Source organism: Pteropus vampyrus, unplaced genomic scaffold (genome assembly GCF_000151845.1).
Source record: "Pteropus vampyrus isolate Shadow unplaced genomic scaffold, Pvam_2.0 Scaffold5, whole genome shotgun sequence".
Classification (NCBI taxonomy): Eukaryota; Metazoa; Chordata; class Mammalia; order Chiroptera; family Pteropodidae; genus Pteropus; species Pteropus vampyrus.
In genome coordinates, this window is record NW_011888786.1 from 6,339,229 (window position 1) to 6,347,376 (window position 8,148).

An 8,148-nucleotide genomic window follows, 5' to 3' on the forward strand; every position below is an offset into this window, starting at 1 on the left:
TATGTATACACATAGAGCATATATATACATAATGCATACTCTCTCCCAATCTGACTTTTTCATTTTCTTAATGAAAAAATTAATGACATTTCACGATAGAGCTATTATTTTGATGACCCATGTGTTCTTTTAGACACTTTCATAAGGGTAAGTTTATGTTATGAGGGGCCCCTTGAATGCACTGGGCTCCGGATAGAGATTCCTTTTTCTCAGGTCTAAGCCTGTACTGGCTTCTTTATTTATTGACAATTTCCAAAGGAGACTCATGCTTTTGGAACTTCTCCAAACCCTCATTTTCACTGATATGTGCTTTTCACATCAATAAAGGGCCATAATTACTTGACCTGCCAGAGTATGAGTGGAGGAAGAAAAAATCTTTCTTGCCATAATGTCTCCTCGTGGATTTCCCTTATTTGGGGAACCAACTTATTTCTGCTCTTGTACCTGGAGTTCCTTTATTTACAAAGACCTGTATATGTTTGGGGATTTTCCCCCATTTCTAGATGTGCCGTCTTTTCTCCCACATCAAGATATTTGAATATGTATTCCCCAAGTTCTAAAAACTCCTTTCTCTTCTATTTACTTGACTATTTGTAAAAATTGCCTTTGGTCTTTATTTAATTCATGTAAAATTGACATCAGTGGTGAGACATAGTAATGTAGTTTATGAGAAGTGCCTTTTTTTTTTTTTTTTTTGGACTTCATTGGATGGCCCAGAAATTGCCTCTTATCTTTCTATCCTGAGAAATCACTTGAGTCCAGATACTGGATTCTGTTCATTAATAAATCCCAGTGTCTAGCATCTCATAGTGACTGAATTAAGGCCTTGAATTAAGCTTCCTCCATGACAATAGCACTCCTTCCTAATGGCCAGCAGGAAAAAATAGCTCAACATCCTTTGATATCACCTGCCTGGCTGTAGTGTGCCCCCTCTACTGAAATCTACCAGGATTAGACTGAGGCTCTAAGAAAAGAATTCTCCTCCCTTCATGTCCCTGAGAATGCCTAAGAGAGTCTCAGTGTCTTTTACATTCCTTAGCAATTTAGGACATTGTTATATTGGGTGGACTGTTAGCAGTTGAATAAGATGTCTGGGATGGTTCATATTGTAATTTACAATTGAAATAGGGGAAGGGACAACTGATATAATAGAGTCCCTAGTATAGCCAGCCACTGTCTAGGAACTTTATATAACTTAAGTTTCATTCGTGATCATGCTGATTGGTCACTATGTTTTGAGGAGGAGAAAAGGAATATGAACAGTGATCCTATAACAGGTGATCAAAGTGTGCACTCTGGAGTTAGACGGTCAAGGTTCAAGTCTTTGCCTTATACCAGGTAAGCTATGTGATTACATAAGCTGCTTAAACACTCTAAGTCTAGTCTACGGCCATGCCACCCTCAACAACCCTATCCCATGTGATCTCAGAAGCTAAACAGAGTCAGGCCTGGGCAGTACTTGGATGGGAGACCACCAAGGAAGACCAGGTGCTGTAGGCATAAAAAATAAAAAATAAGAGATTGTAAACTGACAAGGTCCTTGCAATCTGTGAGGTAAACCAAGGGTTGCCTCATCTAAAAAAATAAAAATTAAAAAAAAAAACAAGTCTCAGTTTTCTCATCTGTAAAATGGAGATGATCATAGTATGTACATCACAGCCATGTTGAATGATGTGTGATTTGAAAGGGTAAAGGACACTAGAATAGTGCCTGATGCTCAATAAATTTTCAGTAAACGATTATTATTATTGTTGATACTGAGGCGAAGACCGTCGGGCATCACAGCTCTAGAATTTAGATGAGAGTAATGCTGGAAAGTAGAAAGATGAGTTGGCAAAGTAAAATTCTCTTGAATAATTTTATATCCCCAAACATGATTGTGTGTGTGTGTGTGTGTGCGCGCGCGTGTGTGTGTGTGTTTTGGGAGGAGTTGAAAAAGGCAGGAGGAGAGAAAGTGATCTGAGATTTGGGGAAGGGAGGTATATGGCAAAGGAAGTCACTTATCTCACTCATGCCTCTTATGTGTGGTTATTTGATCCCTAATCCCCTTTTTGTGGGGGAGGGGGGATTACATTAGGCAAAGAAATTAACAAGTGGCAAGGATTGCTGACACTCATCCTTCTCCTCCACCTTCCTGAGAATTCCCAACAGGGCGTTGCCGTGCCAGTCTGCATGTACTCCCCCACAATCCCTACTCTAACCTGGGTGCTGTTACGCTGAGATTGCCAGCGTGTGTGCTAGCGGCCATGTAAACCCTGCTGAAACACTTGCATACTCTGCATCATCTACATATTCCACAAGGATACTACATGGTCTTCTTGCATCTTGCTTCTCTTCACTGCATCTTAGCCCAGATCACAGGTGGTTGTGTACTTCCTCTGGATCCCCAATTTGCAGTTGTCAGAGGATGAGCAGCAGTGTGGACACTCTGCACCACAGAGCAGAATTATAACACTTTGTCAGGAGGATGAGGGGGAAAAGGTCTCCTATCACACACCAGAGGAGGCAGAGGTAAAACTCGCCTGGCAAAGCTAATGGCATGTTCTTGCTCATCTAGACAGCTTAGATTTTTGCGAAAAAGGAACACATGCGTGCAAGCTCCCACATGCATAAAAGGAAATTCCATTCTTCATTAGCAGCATTTTCTAGCTTTTATCTCTCGTTTCAACCCAGATTCTTTAATTCTCAGAGCTCCGCTTTCCAGCAACCAATTAATATTTTCTCTGATAAATGTCCCTTTTTGAAAGTAATCTATCTTTGATGTTAAGCTCAACATTCTTCTTCTAACTTCTAAAAGAATCGGAGTGCATAAGAGTAAAGAGCTTGGAAGAAAAATACAATGCGTTACGTCCCTAGATCCTGACATATCAGCTCCAACTAGTTGGATTTAAAGACATATGATTTTTTCTATCTCATTCATGACAATACCTCATGAAATTAGTCATAATTTTAACATATCTTCATATAGAATAAAACAAAAGGGACAAAATTTGGAATCCACATTCGTACACGTTTTTGCCTAGAGAATAATCAATGTTTAGCTATGCTCAGTGTTCTCCAAGGAAATTTAAATAACAAACACAAAAGGTGACCTGAGGGGACACAGCATAAAGTTTTGTGTTGTGCTGATTATATCCCATTGGTTGCTGGGAAACCATGGGATACAATACATCTAGAATTTAAAGGAATCTATAGTTTTATAGTTTTTTTTTTTTTTGAAGATAAGAGATTAGTATCACTGTATTTCAACTTCTAATTTAGAAAAGAATATTGAAATAATACCCCAAGTAATTGTGGGGTTTTCTTTTCTTTTCATTTTGAAAGTACATGCATTGTTTTGCTTGGTTTTCTCTACAAAGCATATGCTGGTAGTCACTACACTGGGCTGCATAATGAAGATGCTGGATAAAATGCATAACTTAGTTCTGTTCTCACAATGAGAATCTTATGGGTTTCATCATGAGAGATAATAATGACTCGACCTGATCCATTGTGTTATAGACTCTGGAGCAGGGTGGCATTCATTATTTTATTTAATGGCATGCTACAGGAGTTAGAACTACTCTGTAAAAACTTATGCTCTTACTTGCGCTTCTGGATTAATTTTTCAGTTTATACACACAGCCTGAACTTAGAAAACTGTGAAGTTACACACTTTTGCCAGGCTGTGGTACAATCAAGACATGTCCCAGTGATCTTGGTACAGCTGCGTTTAGTGTTTCAGGGACACTTTTGATTGTATTTGATCGGAGACATCTGACACGTACAGGTGTTCTCAAAGGATTCAAGGATAAAATTCCTACAATATTGACTCAAATAAGATGAGTCCTCCATACGCTCTGGCAGCTGTGAGGCTATTCACACACTTATAAAATTTGATGCAGGTGTTTATATATTTCAGCGCTTAAAAGGAAAAAACTAGGCCTTCTTATCTTCTCTTTCATTCCTTTGACTTTCCATTCTGTGGGCTCAAATCGAATTCTGTTTTTATATCTTTAATGATGTAAGCATTCAGGGCACAATGAAAAATAAAGGCCTTATTACTTCATAATCTGTTTGGAATTGTGCATAATTATGTTGAGTTGATTAGTTGGCTATAGTAATTGCAGGACCATAGAGTGATTGAAATTAGAAATGGAAAAGACCCACTGGGTATCATTATCCTTCTTCCTGTCAAGGAAATATTGTTTTCTGACATGGAGCGTGTGTGTGTGTGTGTGTGTGTGTGTGCGCGCGCGCACGCGCGCGCGTGTTCAGGGATGCATGTATTTGAGAATTTTCTCTTAGCTGTATAAATACACAATTTGATATACTTGTTTAGCAATATTTAACAGGAACTAAGCATCAGACCAAATCAGATAGAAGTAATAGAATGCTGACCAAAAGGATGGACAATAACCATAATAGTAGTAGCAGTAAATATTTATAGAAGGCCAACTATATGCCAGACACTATAACATAACCATCTCTAATATGAACATTGATCATTCCAATCAGATATTATCATCTCCATTTTATATGTGAAGAAATGGTAATAAATAAGGGTAAATGATTTACACAAGGACAAATGATTTACAAAAGATCCTACAGCTGTAAGTAGTGGATCCCAGATTTAAAGTCTGTCTCCCTGCCTCCAAGCCCCACGCTTGCCCCCACTATGGAAGTGAGGGGAAAAGGTATGTGTTTGCCAGCAACTGCTCCTGCATAGGCCCAGATTTTAATGCAAAACAGATAGTGAGAAGAGAGAGTGCTGTTGGGTGACGTCACCATGATGGCAGAGTGGGAGACCTCAGCCTCCATCTCCCCACAAATAGCAACAAGAGACAACTATCCATGAATGAGAATTGCTTTGGAAAAGCTCAGGAGTTCACTTCATAAGTTTCAGCAGCACAATGGAGCAGAAAACCTAGGAATAACCACATAGAAAGGGCAGGAAGAGCAGTTTCATTTTGCCTGCATCCCATCCCCCAGGCTGGCACTACTCAGTGCCAGGAAGGAGCTCCCTGTCCTCCCTGTCCTCCCTGTCCTCCCTGCCCTCCCTGCCCTCCCTGCCCTCGCCGCAGTGAGCTCCCAGCTTCCCAGCCTTTTGGGAACGGCATGGAAGACCTGCTTTGGTTTCAGCCCAAGCCCACCCAGAGCCTGACATAGCTGAGACATCTAGAGACAAAAAAGAATGAGGAGGAAGGTCAGGGGCTACAAGTATCAGTCCTAGGGTGGAAGTGACTGTGGCTCCCAGTGGCCTCCCCTGCAGAGGAACCCGGCAGCTTTTGACACTAAGGACCTCAATAGCCCTTGTGGATCCTGTGGACCCTCTACAGATTTCATCCCTGAGGAGTCTGTCATGGTTCCCTAGGAACTGTTCCGGAGAAGATTCCACAACTTTCACCACTGAGGAAACCAATGGCCAGCAAAGCCACTGTGGACCCTCTGCAGATTTCTTCTCTGCTGTCTCCAGGGGTTTATGCATTTGCAGCTGCCTGAGCTCCTCTCCACCCCGACCCCTTGCCAGAGCCTCTCCGCCCCACCAGTGCTGCCCTGGGTGACCTGGGCTCTGGGCCCCTCTATTCATGCCACTTCTAGTAGGCAGCCCCGTCCTCTGTGGCTGTGTACATGCACAATGCCAGTCCAAGCCCCTAGTGCCATGCGGGTGCCCATGGCTAACCCTTATAACCACACAAGTGCACACCAACAGCTCAGGCTTCCACAGCTGCTCATGCATCAGAAGCTAGCCCTGACTCCTATCACAGGCCTGCACTGCCACGTGCCTGCAGCTCGCCCCTGCAGCCACACACTTGCATGCTATTGGCCCTGACTCCAGTCACCTGCACCCATCACAATATATGCTCTAGCAGCTAGTCACCACAACTGGGCAAATAAATATATGCTGACAGCCCAGGCCCCTGCAGCTGCTCTTGTGCCCAGATATGGCCCTGACTCCTGTTACTGGGCTGCATTGCCAATAAAATTATAGCCAAATACAGTTGGAAGCAGGGACAAAGATTAGGGAAGCTGTCAGTTATTAATCATGTACTGGCCACTCGGGGCCAGTTGTTATAGAAGTTTTTATTTAGCTTCCTGGATTGTCACTGGAGATAGCAGACTGGCTTTCTGCAGGTCTGACAGCCGGCTGGCTTCCTGGGTTGTTTATTGTAGATAAGGTGGTTGGTCTCCCAGGCAGCTTACTGAAGGCTGTGGGTCAGAGTTTTATTTTTATATCTGGTCTGGCTATTGTCCATTCGTATAGTCAGTCTCTAAGTGTTTAAGGTCACCAACCTTTTTGGCACCAGGGAGCAGAGCTCCTATGAGAATCTAATGCCTGTTGATCTGAGGTGGAGCTGAGGCGGTGATGCTAGTGCTGGGGAGCAGCTGCAAGTACAGACGAAGCTTTGCTCACTCTTGCTATGTGGCCTGGTTCCTAACAGGCCACAGACTGGTACTGGTCTGCGGCCCAGGGTTTGGGGGCCTCGGATCTAAGGGGAAGGCATGGGGTGGCTTTCTGTGGGGTGTAGAAGAAGCTTGAATACGTGGGCTGTGGTGTCTGCACACATTAGCATGAGGCCTTTTCTGTATGGGATGAAGCTAGAGGTGAAAGGAAAATGGGATTATGTTTATTTAAGTGTTTTAATCTTTCTTACAACTTCTAATATTCAGCCATATCATATGTGGCCCTCCAATTTTACTCTTGTCCTGCACTCTGCAAATGTAGGGAACAAAGCTGTACTTAAGTCCCATAGTTTTAGGAAAAAAATTAAGATATTGGGACAACCTCTCCAGTTATCAGCATGTGATCTCACTTGTCATACTTGAACACCACTGTCTGAATGAAAATGATCCCTTCAGGTCAAGGCCAGCTTCGTAATTTATGAGGCCCCATGCAACATGAAAATGCAAGGCCTCTTGTTGAAAAAGCTGGAAAAAAAAAAAGAGTTAAAGGTGCTGAAATGTGAAGTTTTTTGCTCCCACAGGCTTTCTCTCAAACCTTCATGGCGTTCTTTATTTTCCATTTCATGTCATTCTAAGTAAAGAAAAATTTTTTAAAATCAAATGATTAGCAAGTATTTTGATACTCATCTTTATATGGTGCAATATCAGTTTTGAGTGCAACTGTAAGAGCATTTATCTCATGTGCGAAATCACCAAGGCTACATAATTTGTTTGACAGCACATGCGCATGTATTAACAAAGAGAGTCGGACAAGGAGAGGAGGAGCATCGTTGATCCCACGAGATCACTGGGGCTGAGAGTTCAGTTGATGACACTAGTGAGACCCCTGTATGGACTTCTTGAATTAACTTTGCAGTTAATGGAAGACTTTGCAGAAAGCAGGGGATCCCATAGGAACAGATAGTTCTAGAACATTAGGAAATTTGGGCCATCTGTTACTGTGATGTCTTTTTTTACCCATGGGATAGTGAACACAGTGGGCATTTGGAATGAATACGAAATAAAAAAAAAAAAATGGGATAATAATCACTTCTTTATATTTCTTTCTAGATGCATCACCAAAATGTGCAGCTAGACACCAACATTCTTTCTTGCTCACTTTTTAAATAGGGCTTTTGAGTCCCTCTCTTTATTTTTTAACAGCTCTATGGAGATATAATTTACATACTATAAAATTTACCTGTTATAACTGCACTCTTCAATGATTTTTAATACATTTACTGAGCTGTGCAGCCATCCCTACAAGTCAGCTTTTGAACATTTCCATCAACACTAATAGTTCCCTTGTGTCTCTTCGCAGGCATCCATTGATCTGTTTTCTGTCTTTATGAATTGCTTTTCTGGAAATTTGTACAATATGTATAGTCATTCGTCTCTGGCGTCTTCACCAAGCATAAAATGGTGTTGAGGCTCCTCCGTGCTTTATTATGGAAAAGTGGTCCATTCCTTTTTATTACTGACTAGTATTCCATTGTATGGCTTTACCATATTTTATCTATTTACCAGTTGATGATATTTGAATTGTTCCCTTTTTGAGCAATTATGAATAATGCTACCATGGTCATTTGCATCTTTGAGTAGACATACGTTTTTGTTTCTCTCAAGTAAATACCTAAGGATATAATTTCTGGATTATTTAGTGACTCCTTAACTTTTTAAGAAACTGTCACATTGGTTTCCAAAGTCTCCAAACTGTTCTCCTAC

The 8,148-nt window shown here is 41.5% G+C and overlaps 1 protein-coding gene and 1 pseudogene across 1 annotated transcript in view; both read left to right on the forward strand.

The window, feature by feature from the left end:
- The window catches only part of LOC105295503 (cytosolic beta-glucosidase-like), a 196,983-nt gene that overhangs the window by 62,347 nt on the left and 126,488 nt on the right, over positions 1-8,148 (forward strand).
- Positions 1,383-1,500, forward strand: LOC111744050 (annotated as a pseudogene).